This window comes from Anopheles bellator, chromosome 2 (genome assembly GCF_943735745.2).
Source record: "Anopheles bellator chromosome 2, idAnoBellAS_SP24_06.2, whole genome shotgun sequence".
NCBI lineage: Eukaryota > Metazoa > Arthropoda > Insecta > Diptera > Culicidae > Anopheles > Anopheles bellator.
Window position 1 is genome coordinate 56,580,816 of NC_071286.1, and position 24,415 is coordinate 56,605,230.

At 47.0% G+C, this 24,415-nt stretch overlaps 1 protein-coding gene across 3 annotated transcripts in view; it reads right to left on the bottom strand.

Annotated features, from left to right (window-relative positions):
* Positions 1-24,415, bottom strand: part of LOC131211204 (trafficking kinesin-binding protein milt) — a 65,958-nt gene that overhangs the window by 12,448 nt on the left and 29,095 nt on the right. The window contains exon 1 of one of the 3 annotated variants that reach the window (XM_058204594.1): positions 881-1,145. The exons of the other annotated variants lie outside the window; for them this stretch is intronic. The gene's annotated coding sequence lies outside the window, so the exon portion shown is untranslated. Of the gene's footprint in view, positions 1-880; positions 1,146-24,415 lie in introns of those variants that run through there. 3 annotated transcript variants of the gene reach the window in all.

The following is a 24,415-nucleotide window of genomic DNA, read 5'->3' on the forward strand; positions in this document are numbered from 1 at the left end:
CTTTTCGTTTGATTATAAAGCATAAACGGCCTAATATTTCTCGATAGTTGAACATTTATTCGAAAGGTTAATTCATTGCATTTGTTTATGTAAAACGATTTTGATCAAATGTCCAACAGGGCTGGCCTTGTTAGCAGCAACCCATTCGAACGAGCAATTTTGAGTACATTTTCGATTGTATCTGCTCCTATCTCGGCAATAGCAATTTTAATTTGGGTATTGAGGTCGTGAATGGTTTCCGGGTTTTTCGCGAGATCGTAAATCCGTATCAGTCACACGTTTTGGGTGCATTGGCTTCTCTTGCACGACGAGTAGGTTTTCCGATCCTCAATAAAGACAATTCAGCTTTTTAATAGAAGCACCGAGGAGGAAATTAGCTCAAAAGAAACGAGCTTTTCAAATATCGTACCGTTTGAGTTGAAAACCTACCACTTTGGGAAAAACGGTTTTCACAATTCCCAACTATCTGCAACCAAAACTGTATTTCATGCTTCATCATCATGCAATCAAAAAAACATCTTTCGTGGACCACCCTTTAGAACAAAAAGAAGCTATAAACACAGAAAATAACAAACGAAACACAGAAAGAACACCAAACGAACACAGAACTGTAAAAATCTTAAGACATAAAAAGGAAAATGGACGCCACAAAAAAGACCAAAACCAATAGACCAAATCACACAACGTAGAGGTGACGGTGAATGAATCGAAAGCGAAAAGTGCAAACCTTGCCGTTCTGGTCTAACACCACCGTGCCCAACCACGACACTCTTCCCATCACCGGGCGGCCACAGGCCTTCGATCGGGTCGGGTCGCTGTCGCGAGCGATTTTCGTCCCGATCGGCATCCCACCAGGAACCGTCACTACATATTGGCGTACTTTTCGAGCTTCGAGGTAGCCTCGACGACGGAGGCGGCGGTTGATACTGCTGACGGAGGAGATCGTCCTCGGCGCACTGTGCTGCGGCCGACGAAGACCGAGATCGAGATCGTGCCCGGCGAAGGGCGGCAAACAGTGACGAGGGGGCGGCAGCAGCAGCAGCAGGACTACAGCTGGAGACACTCTGTCCAGCATCGGCGACGAGGGTGACTCCTTTCGGGGATCGTTTGCGGCGGCGACGCGATATCCAACTTTCGCTTTTCACTCCTCCTTCGACAAGATGGCTTCTGTGGGAGGCGATCGACGAGGCGTTCGAAGCCGTGTCACTGTCACCACCGCCGACGATGCCCACCGGTTCCGAGTGGCAACTCGGAGAAGAGTGCCTGTCCGTTTCCGTTTCACTAGTACCACCGGCGACGGCCACCCGGAGCTCCTCGTCGTCATCGTCGTCAAGGCTGGTCGACGATGTTTTCGATCGTTTTTTACGGAACACATTCACCGCACGGGATAACATTTTGGTTTTTGGGCAGGTTTTCGAGAGTCCTTCCTTAGCTCCTTTTCTCACAAGCAGCGTTAATTGAGGGAGCACCTACGTACGACTAATTCACATTACGGCCACACTGGATGTCTGGAGTTTCACAACCTCATTGAACTTCCCCTTCGCACTTCGGAAGATATTTGAAAATCAAAAGCTTCTGAATCAGAACTCGAGTAACAACGTCGAGAGCGAAGCATAAACGGTACACCACCCCATTTCCCAACGACTGAAGCACCTGAGCAACTGAACTGCACTTGTGGGCTTTACGGGCCAGCCCGGACAGAGAATCGGCTCCGACGACTCCGGCATCGGGTTCGTTCGTTAGCCGCCAATCAACGCAGCTGGTCCCACCGCCACCGCCGCTGATCTGATTTTCCCGTTGGCTCGGAAAATCGCAAAATCGAACACGCCGGAGCGCGCGTGGCCTGGCGATAAATAATCAAATTATGATTGGCCCATTTCCACCTTTCCACGAGCCAGCCACCCAACGGACGCATACGCGCGTCTCGCTCTTCAAGAAGCATTTGCATAACGGTCCTCCTCTGGGCGTACTCGTTTTTTTTTTTTAATTTTTAATTTTAATCGGACAGACCGAGCGCTTGGAGGAGAATTGCTGGCTGGCGCAGTGCGCGCAATTCAGAACCACGGTTTATAGCGCGTGTGTTGTGGGGTTTTGAAAATCGCATTCGCAACATAAAAAGCAACGGCCGATGGTGGAAAATTGCCAACCCCCCCCCGGGTGGGGGCTCTGGCTTCGGAGCGGAGTTAAGGACCGAAGAGGAACGATAACACGCCAGATGGTGCCCAGAGCTTGGTAATCGCTTCAAAAACGGCGCTGCATCTGCATATTTTCCATGGAGTCCATGCAGTTAATAGGTGTGTAACAGTATCATCACGAGGCGCAGTGCGCCCTGTGTACCAGAAACAATTTGCGGACGGGAGCCCAATCCGATGACGGAGAAGCAGCCCTGAAGGGGAGCATTACAAATGGTTCGTCGAATGCTGCCACAACATACTGCATTGGGGAGGTGCGTTCATTAGTCATCCGCCGGGTGTACATCTTCCACGCCACTAATGCTAATGCCCACCTCACGAATCACTGCCAAGGGCAGACCCCGAGGCAGCCACGGGGCTCAGGTTAATTTACAATTCTTTTCCCGTTTTCTGTTCCTTCCTAACGTCACACCATTAGGATGGAATAAATCACATTCGAGCCCGATGGTAGAGGCGCGCAACGCAGCGGGCAAAAAACAACAACTAATTCACTTCAAAGTAGGACACCCCGCTGGATGCAGCTCTGCCGGGGTTGACACCGGTTCCATCAGGTGCAATAACTGTACACAGCTCGAGGGGCACAACTCCGCCGGAAGAAAGTGGTTGTTGCAATCCCGGCCCGGCATCCGATCGGCGCACAATTGCGCACATTTGTGTGACCTCCTTTTTCCAGGGTGGGCGGGTGACGCACCCGGCGGGGCGGAAAACCCGAAGCGATGTTGGCTCCTTTTCATAATGCATTTCCACGGGGGATGTAATGAGCCACACACATTCTTGCGATTACGATCGTTGTTTAACCTTTTCCAGCCGTATGAGGATTTTTTTTTATTGCAGCGCGATGTTGTTGCATCGTTGAGGGGGATGCATTTTCTGCCAACCCGTTTCTGTCTGTCAATGTCGGCGGCGTACCAGGCTTTATCGAGGTCTTTCCGTGGTATCTGCACAATCTGCCACGCATCAACCACACCGTTGATGGCAGTTTTGCCCGAGATGATGAAGAATTCCCGTCACACTGATGTCACACACGGGGAGGAGGTCAATGGAACCCCCCGGGGCGCGGAAAGCGAGGCGTTTTGCCTCCCGTTTGTGCTTATGAAATGTGGGCAAGGAAATACGCAGCTCCCGATGCCGAAGGATGACAACATTGCAGAGTCCGCGCGAGGCAAGAATTGCTGTGGCTGAAAATTGTTGGGAAATTGGTTGGACTCTGCTTGGGCGCCCTTTTCTCGTTGTCGTCATCGTCGTCGGGGCGCGACAGATAAATGACCCTCTTATCGCCGGTTTTCCCGAACGTGGTTCGAACAATTTTCAAAGTGCCGTTGGAAGTAGAGGAAAATTGCTCTCTTTCAAAGCTCTCAACGTGCAGCAGAACGTGCTGGACACGGCGGCTACTGGTTCGGTGTCGGGACACGTGAACGTACACACAGTTTGAGGATTGGTTGGTGACTCTGAAAGTGGCAGGTTGTGTTCACACTTCCCTCCGGAGAAGTGGAAACAAACCATAATTCACCTTCCGCGAGCTCAACCGCTGGGAGTGCTGCGTAAATTTCCGTCGAGTTTTTCACCGCCTCATCGGACGGCAATATTTTTTTACGTTAATGATGAAGCAGAGGATGAAAAAAAAATCCAACTTCAAGCATCAAATTCAGCCAACCGGCGGGGATATTATTTGCACGACGACGACGAACCCGGGCACATGCGCATGAAAATTTCCCAGTCAGCGCTCAGGGGCTGTGTGCCTTTAATTCAGCCCAAAACTCGTCGATCGCTCGTGTCGCAGCAAAAAAGGCCCAACAAAAGGGAGTCCGTAAGTAATAGTTTTCACTTTTCATCGGGGAGGGGCCGATTTTTCACCACAGTCAACCACTCAATCATTTTCCAGCCAGAGCACACCTCTTCTAATTTTGCCACTCCATTTACATTTATCGTCACAAATCAATCATAAAAGCACCAGCAGAAAGCAATGCCCGGCGGTTCGCGACGTCCAATTATTTGCTCGTTGGCCGATGGAACACACGGTTACAGCCATTGACCACTAGAGAGTGTAACCTGGCGCTACCGAAACTTCCACCGGAAGTTGGCGAAAGAGTTTGGTAGCGAGACAGAAAAAATCAACCGATCAATTATCAAATGTCCGTCCGGTTTCCCGGACCGGCGATGGGAAAACGAGGAAATTACACGCCGTGTCGTAGCACGTCGAGAGTTTTCTTTAGTACCAACCGATGGGGGGGCCGAACGTCACACATTGGCGGACACTCACAGTAACAGGGTGAAAACAAGGGTGTAAACTGTTTTTGGGTGGCTAATTTTCATAGCTTTCCACACTCAGGCTGGCCGCCCGAAACTCAATCACGTATTTATGGAGTATCCTTTTGAGAAAAGGACGTTTCCTGATAAAAGAAAATACATCACAGATTCGAAATCCGTACTCCCCACGATTCTAGGTCGTGATTTCTGTTCTTGCGGAACCCTAACTGAACACTTATCTGATGCAATCAGATGTCCAGCCAGTTCAAATGGTTCTTCCGGATGAAGTAGGACAATCCCGTGCCAGCGAAGGGCTCGTGTTGCTTGTGGCCGAAAGAGATGCAACATCGAGACACGGATGCTGCGCAGAAAGGACTACCTCTTAGATGCACCCCACCAAAAAGGGTTTGTTGGTTTTTGGTCGGCCGAAAAGATAATGATTTTTGGTTACGTAACCGGGATTGGAAAAAAATTGCAACTTGTTTTTAACATACATAAAAACGAAAGAATTAATGAAGACAAACAAAGAGGCACAAAACCATTACGGTTTGTCGTCCGATCGAGCAGAAATAAGAGTTCGTTTACTAATTCGCGGTGCGTCATAACAAAACACGTAGCGAGAAATGCTTGACAATTTCCGTCAAAACACGGAGAGGCAATGGAAAAGTGTGGTGCGAAAACTCCTGTGGAAAACGGTACATGCGCACTCGATGATATGAGAAGCAACCAACACTAAGGAGCGCAGCAGCAGCGTATGAAATGATGGCGTTGGTGCTCTTAAAATTAGTGAGAACGATAATGAATGCCAGTCAAATAAATAAAGCTTTCAATGCCATCGACAAGCAAAGCATAAAAACATGATCCATGAAAAAGCACAGCAATTGCAGCTCACACTAAAAACATTCAACTCCAAAACAGCGGTGATGTCGTGCGGATGAGAGGTGCCAGGGCACAGGTTGGCAATGAAAAAGGCACACCTGGTCTGTGGTTGGTTCTTCTTCACAGCTCAGAAACGGAGAATCTGCGCCGTAAGAATCGATATTTTGCTGTGTAGAGTTTTCGCCGCGTGGAAGGCGAGAAAAACGTATGCAAAAGTCTTTCTAAGTCACTAGAAAACCTCTCAATAGTATGATCAGTTGGCGAAGGTCAAAATGGTTCAGAAAGCAATACTTCTATCAGATTGGCAGTGAGGTGAGATTCACAAAAAGGGAAGAAACTGACTGAGTTCTGACAGGGTTGGCAATTAGCTCCCCGCTTGGTGAACACAGTTTCCGTGGGGCAGTTTTAGTAAATTTTAATCACATTTTCACTTTCGCTAGGAAGAAACACAACGAACAGCGACCCTTTTCCTTCTACGCGCACGAAATGTCAAACGAAAACTGGGTTTGGTGCGTCGCCTTGACTTCCTGTGTAGTCCTCGTCGTTTCCTCTTTTTCGATTTAAAGCCCCACTAATACACTCTCGCTCTCTTCTCGCGACTTCCAGCTGACCCGGGCAGCTGTGTTAGTTAGTGCTCCTCGTGTGTGTTGCGTGATGTTGAGTATCCGAGACGTCTGTAAAGCACCCCCAGTGTCCCTAGTGTTTATTGCGACACTGCGGCACGAAGGTTGCTGGAAAAGCATTACGCGCCACCATTCTCTCTTCACGAGAAAGGAAAATAATAGAACTGACCCTAATGAGAAAATATCGACCGGACGGTGGTGTCAGCCACCTGGAACTGCAACTACTTTGTGGCACACGCTATGGCGCAAAGAAGCGACAATAAAATAGAAAACTGTTACTTGGCTTTAGTAGTTTGTTTTCTGCGTTGCCATCGGTAAAATGCAAAACAATAGAAACGTTGAAGCCAAACCCAACGCCGATGGCCTGCAGGCACGCATCAGCGGATTAGACTGGGGCTGTCGATGTTATGGCACATATTTCGCATCGCAAAACCAGGAGAGCATCGTTTGCATGGAATCGGCATAATTTTATTTGTTTAAAACAATTCTCCCCAAGCCGCTGCAAGCGTTCCGTTCGATGGATCCGGAATCGGTTTAAAGATGGTTCCGGAGCGAATGGAAAGCCATGGATAGACACTTGGTGTTTCCGGAGAAAGAAAAAAATCCTAAAGCATTGAAAATGCGTAACTGAAAGCCAGTCGTGCGATGTTTCATTTCATGAAAATACAAAAACAAGAGCCATTCACTGTTCAGAACGGTGTTTGAAGAGAGGATTTTCTTTCGAATTTTGAAGTGTTCAGTAGTAGTGGCAAGCGAAACGAAGTTTCCAGTTTTCCACAGCTATTTCGTTAGTTTTGCTCGATATTAAAACAGTTGGAGTAGATTTAGCTATTTTGGAATAATATTAACGAGAATTTTTTTTAACAATTTTGGATATTCAAAATGCCGAAAAATTACCATACTTTGAAACCTCCCTTATTCTGGGAATTCGAATTGAATCGTTGGTAAGACTCAGTTAAGAAGCAGATTAGAAAGAAACTGTCACGTTTGTGACCTTTCCTTGTTGATTGGAACTTACTAAAACTTGATGAAACCAAAAATTCAATTATGAAGGAAACATCTTATTGGTTGTGATTTCATTCTATAACAAGATAATGCAACAATTCACAAGGCTCAAAAGATAAACCTCGAGGATGATGAAATTGTCAATTTAATGTTGATAATATTGTCTGAGTGCGATGGCGAGAATTGCGAAAAATAAACTTTGTTTCTGGCCAGTAGAATTCAGATTGTTGTTTGTGTCTATCAGTGATCCAAAAAATAGGAGAATTATAATTCTCAAATATTTTGAATGAACTTTGATCAACCAAAATAGTTTTTCATTCTCGTAATTAATAAAATCGGCTGCTCTATTGAAGCAAACTTTGTTTCGCATGCCGCTGTAAGGGACACCCCTTTAATGCGAAGTGCAGCCAGAGACGGTGTAACCGATTCGGTGGGAATTGGCCAACTTACGGTTTAATAACATTTTCACATCGACATCATAGTTGAACGAGATCGAAACAATCGAAACATTACCAGCAAACTCAGCTTGTTACTCAGATTTGCATAAAGTGGCGCAAACGCAACTAATCGTTCCGCGTTGGAGTTGCTAGGGCTCGAGTAACCCAACTAAAATCGATTAGCATTTAGCAATAGATCGCTCCATTTCGAAAACTTCAATGCAGAAAAAGTACATTTTCCGCAACTACAGATACAACACAATGGTCGAGTAATAAGTTGCAATCCATTGCCAATGTGTACATAATTAAAATGCTTTACCTTAAAAAAAACGAACAAAGTATATTAGTGCACAATGTCAGTGGCCTTTCCACCCGTTTTACGACGATATTATCACGTCATAAAATGTTGACGTTAGACTTTTACATTCTTCTCTCCGCCACCACCAGTCAGGTCATAGCCGAAAGTTGTTAATTAAATAATGCCCACAACAATTAAAAGCCTACCGAACCCGGTCACAGGGCGAGGCTTTCCACCGGACAACCGGAAGGTTATGAGCCGTGCAAACACATATTTTCCATTCGAGGCTCGGGTGGAAAAAAGGCCGTCAGCATAGCAAGAACCGCGCATCAAGATGTTCGGTATCGGAGCAAAAAGGTTGTTGATCGCATTCTCTGGACGGCCTCCTTGTGCGGCCGAGACATCGTCCGTTGCTGCTTGTTGTGTTTTCGGTTTACGACCAATGTGAAACGCTTCCAAAAAGAACAACCTGATAATGAAGCCACAGGAGATGCAGAAGACCCTTGTCATTACGATGTGTTCTCACGTAATTTATGCTGATGATCGTGGGCTTTTCCAAGGAAGGATGAGCAAAGCAATGCAAGAATGGCAAGGTTGAAAAATGAAAATGCCCACGAATCGCGTTGATCGTGGGAGCCGTCACAATGTGTGGTTTTCATTTGGATGAAACATTTGGCGGTTATTGTTTTAACCCAACAAGAAAGAGATAGAACGAAATGGTAATTTTAAAACACTTTTACACCAGAAAATCTTTCGCCTCAAAATTGAGTAATTTTCAGCCTGTCCGCATAATAATGTGGTCAAACTACGAGTTGCATAAAACCACAGGAAAAATAAAGGGGGGACTTAAAAAGGTCAATGCTTAATTTCCTTTTCACACGAGCCGGAGAAGGTGACGAAGGTGGCGAAAATAGGTGAGCCCTGGGGTGTTCCGGCGGCGAAAAACGCTGTTGGCGAAACACCGACACAAGCGAAAGGCCAAAAACTAACGAAAACCCCAGAATGACCCCAAAGAAAGCGAAGATTTGTGCTCAATTACTGGGCGACCACTCCACCGACTTTAAAGCCAGAACTGCTCCCATTCGATTGGCTTCGCCGATCGCATACTTCCGGTGATCCGGGGCAGGGCGAAGTAAATGCGCTTGCCATTTTCCCACCGACGGTAGATGTGAGTTTCTGTGTGGCCAAATTTTACGCAATGCAATGCGCAACACAACTGCTGCGCAACACGAAAGCCGTCCATCCGTCTTGGCCACAGTGGTAATGATAGAGTCACGGTCGGCACAGAAAGCATGATAACCGGCGGAGCACTCGGACGAGACCCAGACACGTTTGGGTTCAGATTTTGTGGTCTGGAACCGCCGCAATAATACGCCGAGTCTCGGGAATCGATTGGTCAGAGGCAGTCCACCATCCGACTCCGAGCGCGGTCGTTCTTCCGTCTCACTATTAATCCGATGGAAATCCGACCGACGACAAACTACAATTCGTGATCGTTGACTTTCCGACCCTCGTTGCCATCGTCGCAGTACAAATTAAAGTGCTGGCTGGCTGCGGACTGAGGGCTAAGGGTTGCGCGACTCCGGAAAAAGTGTAGTGATAAACATTGCACAGGTCACGGATCGGAGAGCCGTACGGTAAGAATTAAGCGTTTCTGCTGGGCGAAAGTGCACTAATCGTAAATCCATGCAACGAGACCACGAAACTAGTGAAACACTCTGTATGCCAGGACTGTCCCCGTATCTGTAGATCATCGTAGGACACCGCCCTTTTCAAGAGAAAGGGACTTTTAGGGGCAATTTTCGAATCAGCCGGGACGTTGTCGTCGCAGTGATAAAGCCGCCGACGACGGATCGTACGAAACCAATGGGAAAGTGCACACATTCGGTAGGCTTTTGGGCTAGCAAGAAAGGGCCCCCAAGAATATGGCCAGCAAACCGCAACATCAACATCGCAGAGGAAATGTGGCTTGGGCGGAAATTGGAAAATGAAAACGAGTTTTGGATGGGCGGACCCTGCTGGGTGGCATTCCTTCGCCGAGAAAGGGAAAACTACAGTTTGTAGACGCAAGCAAAAGGTGCATTATTTTGGAAAAAAGGGAAACACAAACGGAAACAAGTCGTACTTTCATTTTCGTTGGGCGATTTATTCAATTAAGTAAAATTTCGATTACGTAACGCCACGTTTCTTTCTCGAATGCTTTACTATCAAGTTCATAATTCGTTATGAGCGATATTATAAAACCACGGCCACAGCATCAACTCCCTTGGTTGATTATTAATCAATTATTTGATAAAATGAATTAAAAAATATTATCCTTCGAGTGCACGAACGATCACTTTTAGAATTCGCGTGAATTTCTCTAGGGTAATTTAGTTGGGGTCAACTAGTGAAGTCTCTCGGAGTCATCTTGTACAGATGATGCGGACAATGTTTCCCCAAGCCACCGTGCGGACAATGTTTTCATGTCGAAATGTTGATTTTAATTGTGATAAACACGTTTTTTGATATTTAGATAACCTTTACTATCTTCGCAACTTTGATAGTCCTCGGTGATCCTCGAACCCCATTTGGTAAACTTTGGCGATTGCAAATCACCGTCCGTTGCAGTTTTTGGACGTCCCGACCGCTCAATCGCCTCCCAAGCTCAAGCAAATGCGATCGAATCTTACACAAAAAACGATGCGTCTAAATTGGCTAACATTTCTGGTCAGCAACTGCCAAGGAATATTGACAATCAAATCCACTAACTTTCATTTACCACTGTGTTGCCATCTCAATGTTGATGATCGGAAACTGTTCCGACCACCCTCGTAGATCCCGCTAAAACCCTTCCGAGACCGATTGTGCCGCGCTAAACGAAACGAATAGAAAAGAGGGCTCAAAACGGCTTCAATGGCTGCGCGTGCAAATATTGTGAATGTTGTGTCATAAATAAGACACTTAGCTTCGCCAACACCCCGCGCACGCAAAGAAAAGGCTCGGGGAGCAATTCCCATTCACCTACACGGTGCAAATTTATGTACGACGAACCTGGACGATCGTAGGAGGCCGTCCCACACACGATCGCCATCCCACGGGTATAGCACATTGTTGTTGGTGGCGCAACATACCTCCCTGCGATCGGTCGGGAAGCAAAATGGGATCAATTCTTCACCCAACCCGGTGTGCAAAATAAAGCTATTTCACCGTAAGTAGCATAACATTGCCGCGTATTCGTCGCGTTGCGGGTGCGTTCCGGAGACGCAAAATACACACCCCGTTGTTGGTCTTCGATCGCGTGAATAAATCTCACCTCGATCGCTGGAGGGCCCCCCGTATTTCATTGGTTTTCTTTTTTATGCTCCCCACAGCAGCAGCAGCAGCAGCAGTTCACACGCTGCCAATACAGCTGCCGCCGAGGTAGCGAAAAATGCTTTCTTCGCATGACGGGCGACGTACGGTGGTGACGGCGACGGCGGTAATGTGTTGTTCAACATTGTTCAGCAATTTATTTCAGCTGCCACCTTTGGCCAGTCGAGAAACAAGGTGGTGGTGCGTGAGGGTGCCCGCGCGCGCGAAAGTAGATCTTGTGAGAAAAACAAACGCATTCGACGGAACGACAGGCGCACCACGATCGCCGCGCAACCGAAGCGAACATGCAAATCCAAACTGACCATTGTTGTGTGCGAGGGAGGCACTTTAAGACGATCGTGTCTTGCGATTTAGTGATCTCGTTTGCAGGTCTCGCGCGACCGGAACCGGGAAGAGGCTTGATTAGCAAACATGCCATTAGCCGCCGCCGCCAACCGAATATGCTCGCGCACCGATTGGAGCCCGCCCGCCTCAGGAGATGGAGAAATTTATGGGAAAGGTTCATCGTGAAGCAAGCAATATCTCTAGCTTTTTTTCGTTCGCCCGACAACACCTACGCACTTCCGCAGAATGGCGGAATCGTGAGGACCGCATTGCTTGAGCAGCCTGCTCGTTAGTGTTCCTCGCCGGGAACAGGACGATTGAATCTAAACGAATCAATGAATTATGCGACGATCGTTTATGTTTGCAGCGCCCCCCTCCCGGTGGGGGTTAAGTCACGCGCACGCGCATGAAACATGTGTACGCTTAACTATGTTGTCGTCCCCGGAGGAGCATGTCGCTGACGGCGTCTGTGTGTCACCAAACGAGGAAACAAATCGCCGATTGGCGTAACACGGAGAAAAGGGTGGCCAAAATGGAAATTGGCAAACGGGAAATTTACTGTAGCTACCCCCGTTGGCGATGGGGTGATGGAAAGCCAAACGATAAAATGCACGGCGCCGTGTGGTGTTAGATAAAAATGTCAAAATTAAAATAAACATTTACTTTCAGTCACAACGCACTGACTCAAAAGATCGAAGTAAAAGTTACTCTTACTCTCTCCGTTCACCACAATCTGGCCATCGACTTTTCAAACGCGCAGCAAATCCGCCACGGGACAATTAGCTCCGGAGAGCGACGTTACTAATTAATAGCCACAAACCTCTTAACCAACATACTATGTTGCGGCGAAACCCGAATGCGTGGCGTGTGCGTATGTAATTTAACGCCAACGCGCGTCGTTCTGCGGTGCTGGCTAACCCGCCGAAAGGAAAAGCCGTAAGATAGTTGCCACTCGGAGGTGTTTCAATTAGCGCTCTTCATTCTTAACCATATCATTAGCGTGAACCATCCCGCGCACGCCCTGTCAGCAACGTATTTTGTGATAGTAAAGGGTGGCCACCACAAATGCATTCGTGTTCATCTGATCCGAACAGCTGCAGGGCGTAGAAGGCGCGCTGCGCACGGACATTTCCTGCAGCATAAAAGTTGCCCGCCACGCTGGATAACGGGAAAATTTGCAGTAGCGCCGCGCACGGGCGCCACCTTCAAATGCCGAAGGGGATATGCATATAATCGAACAGTAAAAAGCAGAGGCACCTGCGGGTGTTGTTCAATATTCATTCCACAGCCGGACGGAGGGCACACCGCCACCACCGAAGGGCGACACAAGTTTGTTTGGTTCCGAAGCGAGCGGAAAAGTGTCCCCATTTGGGGAAATGAAGGTTTCTGGGTTGCCGCACCTGCATCCATCCCGCGTGACACTCGCTCGGTCTCGGACTCGGTCCTCCCGCAGGAACCCATCGGCGCGCCTTCGGGCAAGGAAGTGTAGAAAATTGTAAAACAGATAAAAGCGTGTTCGTCTCTTCACCAGGCGTTGAAGTCTAGCGTTTCATGAAAGTGTTTCGCTTCTTCTTTACTTAATTTAATATGTTCGTGCTTTCGCGCGCTTCTCGCGAGGAAAAGCTTTTACCGGTTTTTAACGTATCGACACGATGGCCTCTATCGTCCGCGTGAAGGGGCTTAGTGTGGAAAGTTTAGTGGACGATCATCGATCGGTCACCGCGAGGTTACGACGCGCGCCATTTGGCCTCGATTTGGCAGGATGCAAAATTGCCTCCCATTTTAGGTGTACACAGGAATTGGCGTGAAAACTGGTTCCTTTATGCTGCTTGTGGAGGGATATATGATACACAGCCAATGTTTTGTAGCACAGGGTGGGTAGTAGGAAGAAGCATCAATTTATTACAATTTTAACATGTCTGATGGGGCCCATTTTTTCGTTAACTGGAGGCTGAAATAAAATTGTCCGTTTTATGTTACCAAAATGACCAAAACGTGGTGCGATGTTTGCTCGTTTCATATACCGAATTTCACCGTATCGTGCTGACTTTTTTTGGACGCCATAAAAAAACTACGGAACTAACCGTCAATGGTGAACGTTATCGGGCCATGAAAACGGATCCAGTCATTTTTAAAAAGTGATTATAATAAATTTCCTCGGACCAAACTACAAAAATTATTTTTAATACACCTTTTTCAAGAAACAAATGCATCCACTTTAACTAGCGGCCCACCCTGTACTAGACCGCCGGTGTGCATTCTGCGTGCAGGTGAAACATTACTCCCGCGATGCCCCTTTTCTCTGCAGGACTCCGGGAAGCCGGGAAAACTCGCTGCTAGCAAGCGTCTTTTTTTCGCTTCCCGTCCCATCGATAAGTGCCAATAAAACGAAACTGGTCTTTCCGGTACCCACCAAACAGGTCGTTCTCTCCTTCTGATCACCACCACCCAGCGTGTACCATCGAATTGAGATATTTCAATCATCCCATGCTGTGCCCGCCAGCAGGAGATAAAGTACACAACCCATCAAAATGCCTGACTACCCATTAATTATCGAGAGTACAGTCGTCTTGCTTCCCCTATGGTCTTCTTGCGAAAAGCCTCCTCGAAGCCTCAGTGATCAATTTAATTCTCCCATTGCCCCAGTCTCTGCTTCTCCATGGGAAGAGCCGGGGCGCGCGCTCATGATCGATTAGTATGTCCCCGAGGGAGCGCTTGCTGTTAGCCTAAATTCCACTGTCATTCCCGGAGCGTGGCTGACAGAGGCCCAGACAGGCTCCCCCCGTTGGCGAATGGATCGATAAGGCAGCACAAATTCGTAACTCCGTGTCGGCCGGGTTAGTCGACTAGTTCCAATGCACAACCAACACCGGGGCATCCATCATCATTCTCCGTGAAAAATTGCACAAATCATCGGATCGCTCTGAACGATAGAGTGATCAGTGGCGCGATCGACATGTCGAACCGGAAACCGTCCACTGGGGTCCGAGAGTATGTGGCTACGGGAAACAAGTTTGACCCCAACAAGCCCATGGGAGGCAATCGATTCTTTTCCCGCTTATCGATTGGCAACCCACCATCAGTCACATCGTTGGAGGCGCTGCAGCAATCGGTTCCGTTCCGTTCCGGGCCGGGTAATGGGGCCAAGAGCGTAACGGAGATCGATATGTCGTTTACTGTGAACTAACTCAGAACATCGGCCAATAAAAAAACAAGGTGCATTCAAAGCTTTGCGAAACTAAAATATACAAAACAAAAGTGCACCGCTCGGCTCGAATGGACTGTGCAAAGCGAAATCGAAACTATTTCTACGTAAAGCACCCACAAAGTTTGCGACAAAAGCAAACGCAACTTAACCGCCCCAAAGGACTCGTGTGTGCTCGTGGAAAATACCTTCAAACATCATGCGCTCGCTGTCGTAGCCACCGCAGGCCGAATGGTACGAGGTGGTGGGTTCGGTGAAACGGAAAAACCCACTCCCACCGCCGGTCGGTGGAATGCCACCGGAAGTGCAGCTGCCGGGTGTGTGCGTTTCAAACACCAGCTCATCCTCGTATTGTTGCTGTTGCTGCTGCCGAAGGCGTTGTTCGTTCTTGAGCTGCACGAAATCGATTTCTTCCTCTTCCGGGGCTCCGCCGTCATCGGAACGCCGAAGGTACAGGTCCGGGTCGCGTTTATAGTTCGTGCTGATGCCTTCGTCGACGCTGTCCTGGTTAAAGGGGCCGACAGCACTCTTCTCCAACTCGATCGTGCTCCGTTCGAGGGTTTCGATGTTTTTCGAGATACCGAAGTTAGCCTTCGCCTTCGTTACGATGCCCTGCGTGAGGAGCTGCGCCAGTTCTAGGTTCAGTGGAGTGCCACCACCGTCACCTTCGTCGACACTTCCCCGCCGTCGGAAGCTACTGGCGGCGCAAGGATACGAGTAACCGGCACTGTCCGCCGCCACTTCATGGATATCTTCATAATCAAACACCTCAAAGTCCGACGGTGTCGAGGAGGACTTTTCATGCTCTTCCTCCACAGCAGCGCCGCCAGTGGGTGGTGACGGGTTCCCGTCCATCCTTTACTGGGGGGCGATTGACCTTAATTCGTGCGCCCAAATGCCCGAGATGGCAATTTTTCTAACCGCCCGTTTGTGTTCATTTTGTATCAAAATCTAGTTTTCGGACTTCACGCAGTCCGAAAAGGCACAAACTAGGCGCAGCGTGATTTTGGGAAAATTCACGCACAGAAGGCGATATTGCGTGCGCGCGTGCATATGATATAGCGATTATCAGAGCACGATAACACCACCAGACGCACGCGGCGTGGTTGTGGTTTCATCATCCGCCCCGCATAATCACTGTTTGCCGAGGTTTTATCAGCGATTTGCGTACACCACACACATCGTCGCGGGCAATACACAACTATTCGAGTTTCGTGAAGCCGGTTGCGGGGGTGGACCCGTGTAATAACTCAATCGAGCCGAGTGTTTCGGTTCGGATTCACACTATATCATTGGTGGCACGGTGTGGAGAGCGAGCGGGCTTAATTTTCACACGCGTCAACAATCATCTATCGTTCGATCCGCGTTCCGCGAACTAATGATCCGCCGTGATCCTGCGCGGGAGAAGGAAGGCGCAACAGTAGATCTTGCGCGCGTGGGGCGTCGTGTTTTCTTCAGCTTTCTTCAGCACTCCTCCCTGGTGGTTGTTTGGTGCGCGCATAGTTCAACAGTTCACGACCGTGCTGTGTTTTGCTCTCCACAGTTTCCCTTTTTGCTGCATCAATTTCATCACACACTAGAGCTCCTGGGTGTGTTATTCAAATGAGCTGCACACCCTACCGAAAACAATAACGGCGGTATCGGATCGAGGAAGAAATGTGGAATAAAAAATCGGCAACAAACCGCGATCGGTGGCGATGATGAAAAGGCGATGTTAACATCATAGAGGTTTGGTGAGAAAATAAAAATGGGAGAAAATAAAGACATTTCCCTCCAAGCCCCTCCCAAAACGAAATGGACGAAGTAAAACACATCAAACTCAGGGAAACAAAATGAAAATACGAACGAGAAGCTGCTGAAACCGGCGACCGTCAACGCATCGATGACGGAGTATTTTAAATTAGGACCAATAGCACTTAAGAGATCGGGAGATACGACCATCGTCATTTTATATCCATCTAACACGCAATCATCGTAAAGATTGGCGCCAAGCAAAAAGCGGCATTAGTTGAGATTAAATTTCATTTCTTTAAATCGTTAGCCTCTGCACTCGCATTCAAGCTATGACGGTCGCTACTGCGGCCAAAGGCCAGCCAAGCTGTAGAAATCACATTTGGTGCTTCGAACACGTCGCCCTCCTGTAACCGAGGTCTTGTGGTACTCAATTATCACGTAGTAACCCCAGAAGAGGTTTTGGCGAATGGACAACACACCAGAAATGAGATGAAAATTTTAACGATGAGCGACAAAATGTAACGAACCGCACTGCATTTGTTTCGCGGCTTAAGCCGAAAGATTAATGATGACAGGCAAACGTGGGCGAGTCGCACAACTTCGGGCAAGTCTTGGGTAAATTAATGATTTTTTTAAAACAACAGACATATTAGTGGGTGATGGGATATCTACTCCATTTATTACCTTCCTCTGTGTCTGTCATCTTTGAGGATCGTTGTCTACCCTCTTGAAGTACAGACCAATTGAACCAGTTATAAAAGGAGAGGAGTTGTTAAGAGTGACTACTTGTTCAAGAGTTAAACAAGAGATACGATGGCTTTTGACGCCCGTTAGTCAGTCCGTTAGTGATCAGCGCGCTTGAACGAAGTTAGTTTCTAGTGCTACGACTGAACCATCGGTACTCAACTGGTTATGAAGTAATCCATATTGCTGATGGTCTGGAACACTTTGGCCCCCAGCACCAGGGGCAGATTCACTTCGGCCATATCGTTCATGGGTCGGCTCAGTGTTGTAATAAATGCTACGGCACGTTCTTCGCGCGCGATGTCACTGACCATCCAACAAGTACCTCTGACCGCACTCTGCAACACGCAAGACCCAAGGCCTTCCGATGGTCCACACCTAATGTTGCTTTAGAACATCAGACTTTAACATCGACAGTACGAAACGGGGGCCATTTGTCACAACTGGCAAAACTTATTAACATTAAATATTATTTTAATGTTTGTTCAATTAAAAGCTTAGCTATGTTCAACACACACTCACAATACGATCGATATTGATAAGTTATCGGTTATCGGTTATCGTTTTAAATCGAGTAAATGCCTCCTTAAATGTACAAAAATCAGTTAACACAAGCCGGAATTTTCCACGAGCAGTTGCGTTGCGTCGCGATGGACCGATGCAAACAAACTGAGAAGCCGGCGATGCCGCCAAGCGCACCAGAGCCGGATCTCTTCTTCGAACACCTGAGACCTCCCCGACGGGGGCTCGTGCGAGAAGACTGGTGGAAAGCCGATGGAAAGGAAAACCGGTGCATAAATCTCTCTCGAGAGGCGAGAACTGCGAGCATAGCTAGAGGCCGGGGGAGGCCCACAAACAATGTTCGGTTTAAAAAGAAACCGAACGAAAACAACGAGAGAGAGGTGCTTCGGCGAGACACATCTACTCTGAGAAACAAAGCACGGCAATGGAAAGAGAGAAAGAATTTCCACCGAAGAGCTAAAACTTTTCTCAGCACGGGAGCTATGCCGGGGAAAAGTGCAATCGACAGAGAAAAATAGGCGAAAAAAACAAGCTAAAGTAAACAAATAAACATGAACATTGAAGCAAAGGTGACAAAGACGGAGCGAGAGAGATCAAGAAAGTGAAGATACAAAAGCAGAGAAAGAGAAGAGAGAGGGAGAAAAAGGAGACTAGGAATGAAAAGACTTTCATTCACAGACTCGCGAAACGAAATGCGTTTTCTGCAGTGTTGCCAGTTGCTGTTCAAAAGAGCACTTTCAGATGGAGAGGTTCAAGTTACGGCCAGAAGAATGACAACAAAGCCGGTTTTTATGTCATGCACTGATAACACATAATACGTTACAGATGCGACACACGTTTTAATTTCCTTTTACTTTCATCGATTGGAATGGAAAAGTAAAACCCCCAAACCCAAGCGAAAAAAACTGGAGTGGAAGCCGTCCGATCGAGCTATCTTTCAATGTTTTTGTAACTAGTGAAAACTAAGAACAGGTTCACGAAACGTATTATTTCACTATTTTTGGAGCAAGATCTAATTTAACAACGCCGAATCACGCGAATAATAACTCATGGGGGTCAATGAAAAACATAATTCACACGAAATGTGCAACGCAAGGACTGTGGCAAATGTCTTTTAATTTGCCTTATCCTTATAAGCGATCTTTCTTTTATTATCGTTTCTGAAATGATTTTGTTTTATCCTGTTATTCAATATGCAACTAATTAACACACTTTTACAAGCCTTTGCAAGCCTCGCAAATGGTTCCTCCTCTGACACAGTTTTTCCGGACGAATGACTGAATGGCCGAATTTGCGTAAAAAGCACAAAGCGAGGTTCCGAGTTTTACATATTTTTATTTTACAACCATCCGGTGTAGCCATACGAAAAAAGAGAAGATTTATCAGGAGGCTCAACTAACGATGGCTCTTTTTTTGGGCAAAGAAACTTTGCAAATCACTTGTCAGTCGTCCGTTTGAGTTCGCCCCGTCGGCTCAGGCTTTAATGGCTTGTCTTTTTGACTGGCTGAGCACCGCGACTGAGCTGGCATGGATCGCACACAATAAGTCCAAAAAATAGACGAAAAACCCACACTTTGACTTCATTTGCAAACAAACGCCCAGCGCTGATATGCGCTTCATAAATATTTCATTACCGACGATACGCTCGTTTGGGGGACACAGACAGTGCGCGACTTCAAGTCTTGACGAAGCATATCCTTTGGTTGAGAGGCAAGTCTTAGCAACGCACTGCGCGTCTGTCGGAAACAATTTTCTTCCACGATAATGCCAAAACCGTGGACGAAGAATTCCCAAAAAGACATGGGAAAAAACGAAATTTCCGACACTGGCTTCGCGGGAGAAAGTAATTACTTTTTCCCACCTGATATAGACAGGCAGGGCGTCGAAAACTATTACCTTCTTTCCTGCCAAGCACAAACAAACACAGACACTCACGTGACGAACGAAGAGAGGATGGCCATCGCCATGCATTGTGCTGTTTGTCAAATTTTCCCTGCGACCACGATTATCGCCTCGGAAACAGGAAACCGTCGGAGCGCCACCAGTAAAAACAGTAGTGACAGTAGAAACCGCGATCTGAGCCGCAAGGGAAGCAGTCAGTCGAAGGAAACGGCATCGTATGAAGAGATGCAATAAATATCGAGTGACGTGATTCAGCGCAACATAATTCATTGCCATTGACATGATCGAAGAGACATGAGGGAAAATGATTGATTTATTCTTATGTTGAATTTCCCGTTTGTAGAAAAACGACCGCAGCAAAAATTCTCTATCTTGCTGGTATAAGTGAAAGCATTAGGAAACAATGTTAGAGGCGTCATATGCTAAACCAATCGTAAGGTTTGTTTAAATATTTTTTAAGTTTTACTATTGCAAAATATAATACACATAACATGCGTACATATTTTCAATCAAAGGCAAAAGCTTTTTTTCCGACAACGATATCTTTGAAAGTGAACTAAACTTGAAACGCCTTTCAATGCGTGATCAACCTGATCATTTCGCGGGCATGTGATTGACAAATTAACAACACTTTCTCGCGACTAAACATAAAAAGAGACGATTAAACGAGCGATCAAAATCGATTCACTTTGGAGAAGAAAATGAAAAACAAATGGTCCGAGTGGAGTGGAACATAACACCACTCGCAGTGCATGCTGGATACATAATCTCTGTTAGCTGCTGTCAACACAACAGCACAGCAGCGTCAACGGTCACTTCCTGCGTGGCGTCGTGCTTCGTGTTGATTTCCGTTGCCGATGTGGGTCAAGCTGGCGTATCGATTCAAATCATATCTGATCTGATCAATCGAACCAAACGCGAATATTGTTAGCCCTAGCTCGCTTGTTGACTACAAATTGATCGACGACATCCCCGCTTCACACCGGATATAAAAGGGGAAGCGATGAAACATAACGCCAGCACCGTCCGAAACGTAAATCCAGGACTGTTAAGATACTCGTAACCGCTAAATTATCGATCGATTCAGCGAATTTGCAATGCATTTTTCAATGGCAACATTATTAATTGGAACCACGCGGGTAGCGCAGACTGGACGGAACTTACTTCATCGATCGATCGCTGATTGAGTAAAATCGCATAATCGCTCCCAGATGAGGTTAGTGGCAGGTGCTAGCTACTGGCCTAAGGCTAAAACAGCCAAAGGGCGTTTAAATTTGGGCCCCCATTTGGATTTTGGGGTTCCTTGCCAACCGTTTCCGGGCCGGCCACTCGGCGGCGATCCGATGTGGTCGTTCATCCGATCCGAGCTTCGATCATCGAGATTTTTGGAGTGAGCAACTCAATCGGAAGGTCCAATTTGTGATTTCTGAACACGCTTTTCGACCCTCTGACCGAATTGCATAATTGCACAGCAGGAAATATCCAAAATAGCGTAGCCAAAAAGTTTGGCTGGCAGCGGATTTGTTTGCGATTTCGCTAGTTCGATAATTTGACGTTGCGTTTGTCCCGAATCCGCGCTGGAGGAAATTGATGTAAACATAAAAATTTGCCTTCAGGCAGTCGACGGTAAAAGTGCTTTTCGAAGTAATTAACAACATTATTTTCGAGTGGCCCTTCGCCTGAGAAGCCATCACCTCTGCGGGTTGGTTCAAGTAGCGCGGCAAGAGATTTATTGGACTTAAGGGGCCCCCATCCATCATGGCAGTGGTCCGCCAAGGCCGAGACATGCGTGAGATGAAGAGGAAACACGGTTCAATAGCGTAATTATCACATCAAGCGCGACAGGACACGACAAACTCGCTTCCGCATTTTTAGGGGCTTTGATGGAAGATATTTTGCCGACTGGCCGACCAATAATTATGAACCATTTAGTGTCGGTATTTTAAAATGATAGAAAATGTGTCAATTGCCACGACATAATAAAAAGAGCATGAAGGTGAAAGTTTACTACTTAATTCAACTCCGAAGCTGAAAGTCAAATTCATTTCGGATTCAAACGATGTAATTAAAAAAGGATGGTCACTAATCCTTGGGAGAAGGAGAAGGATAGGTTAAAAGTACCACCAGTCACTGTGTGGAAGTGGAATCGATATCAAGGGCATTCTGGAGCAGGCGATTGGCAAAATCGATATCCACACTCTAGCAACGAAGCCTCAAACGAAAGTACCGCCCGTCATTCGCAGGATAGGAAATTGGTCCACAACAAACAACATTTGGCGTGGCCTAGTTTACTTTCCGGTTTGACCTAACACCGGTCGCCCGTAGAGTGTTGCAAACTCCTTCCTGCTGCTGCTGGCTTCATTTAAATTTTATGCATTTCCATTTCCTTACCTTTCACCCACAGTTTGTTCGCAGGAGTGGAGGCGCTCGAAAGAGGTGCTTTCCAATTACGTTTCGAACAATTTTAAAGAGAACCAACCGACGTGCGTTAGATAAGGTTACTAGAGCCGCAAAGCTTCGTAATCTGAGTTTCGTTCTAATAATATGCCGCCGAATGTTTGCCGATCGAAATGTAAAGTAGAAACAAAGGCGATGCTCCAAAGGTTAACAACTCCTCTCTGGGTTCCGCCGTGGCGTTGAACCAATCAGATTATGCTCGCCGTCAATGAATCTGCCGCGCATTATTTGAGCGCTTCACAACGTTTTAACGTGGCCCGCGAATCACGTAGAACCACGACAAAAAATCGTCTTCAAAATCAAACCGCCCGCACAAACCGTTTCGTTCTTTCCCTTAATTTCGAACCGATTTCTGTTAACGGTTTTTCTTTCCACGCTTTTTGCTGCTTTCATTGGTCAATCTTGTTTTTGTTTAAATAAGGCTTTTCCATCTTTCTTTTCTTAGTTCTCTTGCGGTCTTCGTCTGTTGGATGAGGAGGTACAAATCTGTGCCCCAATGAATTTGGCCAATTCGAAATTAGCGTTATTTTGCAAATAATGGACACCCCCCTTTCTGCATTTTCCGCATCCCAGAGACTAGTTCAGACTGTGATTCAGTTTTCCATTGGAATGGCACCAAAAGTGTCAAAAATATCATAACAAATGTTTCGAAATTTGTAGCGCCCAATGTCGGAGGGGCCGGCAAACTTGGAAGACTTACTTCAGGCCGACCGACCACGCTCATTATCTTCATCACCTTCGCCTGATTGAGAAAAATGTATTTAGCACGCAAACTGGACGTTGGTTTAACCAAAAAAAAAAAAATTGTGCGGCGGGGATCGCGCAAACAAACAAGAAACATTAATTACTGACCCGTTGGCACTGTCTTCGTTCACTGACTTTGTGACACGCGCCGCGCACCGGCAAATGGGGGGTTGCGAAATTATGCTGCACGGCGGCAGCGGGCAGACGGAAATGTTTATGTTGTGATCGCGGGCGGGCGCACCCAAAATGAACCTTTGTTTAAGGTGCCACGGCACAGCATGATGAGGGGGAGGCCCGTCGTGGGTAGCTGGACAAAGCGACTTCATTCAGGTGTCCTTCTGGCTAAGGATGGGCTCTCTTATCATGAGATTTCTAGAGATCTGTGTGTTCCTCATAAAACATCATCACGGACCCACAGGGCAATTTATGACAAACAAGCGAAATTTAACAACTCGCACGCCCAACGGACCCTTCTCACTGTGTGATTGCAAGAACAATGGTGAAGTTTCTTTTTTTTACCGAAAAACCCATTGCTTGTTAGGCTCGTGATGGTGGTCAGAGAGATCAGACAGAGGTCAGAGTTTGTGGAGATGCGATGCACACACATCCACGACGTTACTCTGGAGCATAATTGAGTGATTTTTTTCTTCCAACAGACGCCTTTCCAGACTCGTTGGGCTGTTGGTGGTTGTTTATTTTCTCCCATCTTTCGAGGTTTTCCCTCATTGCCGGACGAAACTGTCAATTAATAGAGCGCCCACGAGAAGTGTGAAGTTGACGACTGCTGCGAAGGTGGTACGGCGCGAAAAGCTTCCACTTGGTAATGATGGATGGAAACTTAGTCAGTGTGATGAGGAGTGCCTTTGCATATAATGGGCCCAAGGTTTAGCGTTCCCAGCACAGTGTGTACGAGGTACAGAAGACAGGAATTGGTTTAATTAACCTCGAAATATTCACTTTCGTTGCAAATCGGCTTTGTCTATCAAACCACAGACACACTGGGACGATCGTAAGGCAATCCCAGGGTTCGATCGATCGCTGACCACTTGCTCATCAATCGCATATTTACTGCACCATAAATTGCTCGATTCAACGAGAGCAGAAATAATGACTTTAATATGGGACAATGACGCTGCGATCGTCAGCGTTGTCTAATCCATAATTTATGCTGATCTTCAATTGTCAAAGGCCCGCACCAACAAAAAAAAAGGGCAACTCTCTGCTGTGATTGTTTAACGTTGCTGGCCCAATGTGGCCAAAACACTGAATAAAATCTAATCGAGTGTTTACCACCGAAGGTAGTAATTTTGGAGCGTCCTCAGAAAGCTTTGCCCGATTGGGCAACGAATTGTGCCGGTGGCTTGCGTTGCTACAATTGAAGCGGAATGCTGAGCGCCATGTTTCGCACATAATTGTACACCCTTTTTCGGTGGCGTCTCGACGTGAATTCGGCAGCCATCGACAATGATAAAACAATCGGCGCAATTTAAAACACAATTTTATGTACTCCTGGGCACACTTGGAATTCTGCTGCGTTGTTCGCCACGGGTATTCTGCAATGTTGCCTTGCAAACATCGCCGGCCAGTCAATTTCGGGAGGCACGGCGGCAAATGATGTGCGACATTTAAACACCTTCGTCTGTTGATTGTTAAATTTTGGAGATTGGGTAAAGCTGGCCCCGGATAGATATGCAGGCACTTATTTTCACATGGGCCTTATCGGTCGGAATTGCATTTTTAATGCTGCG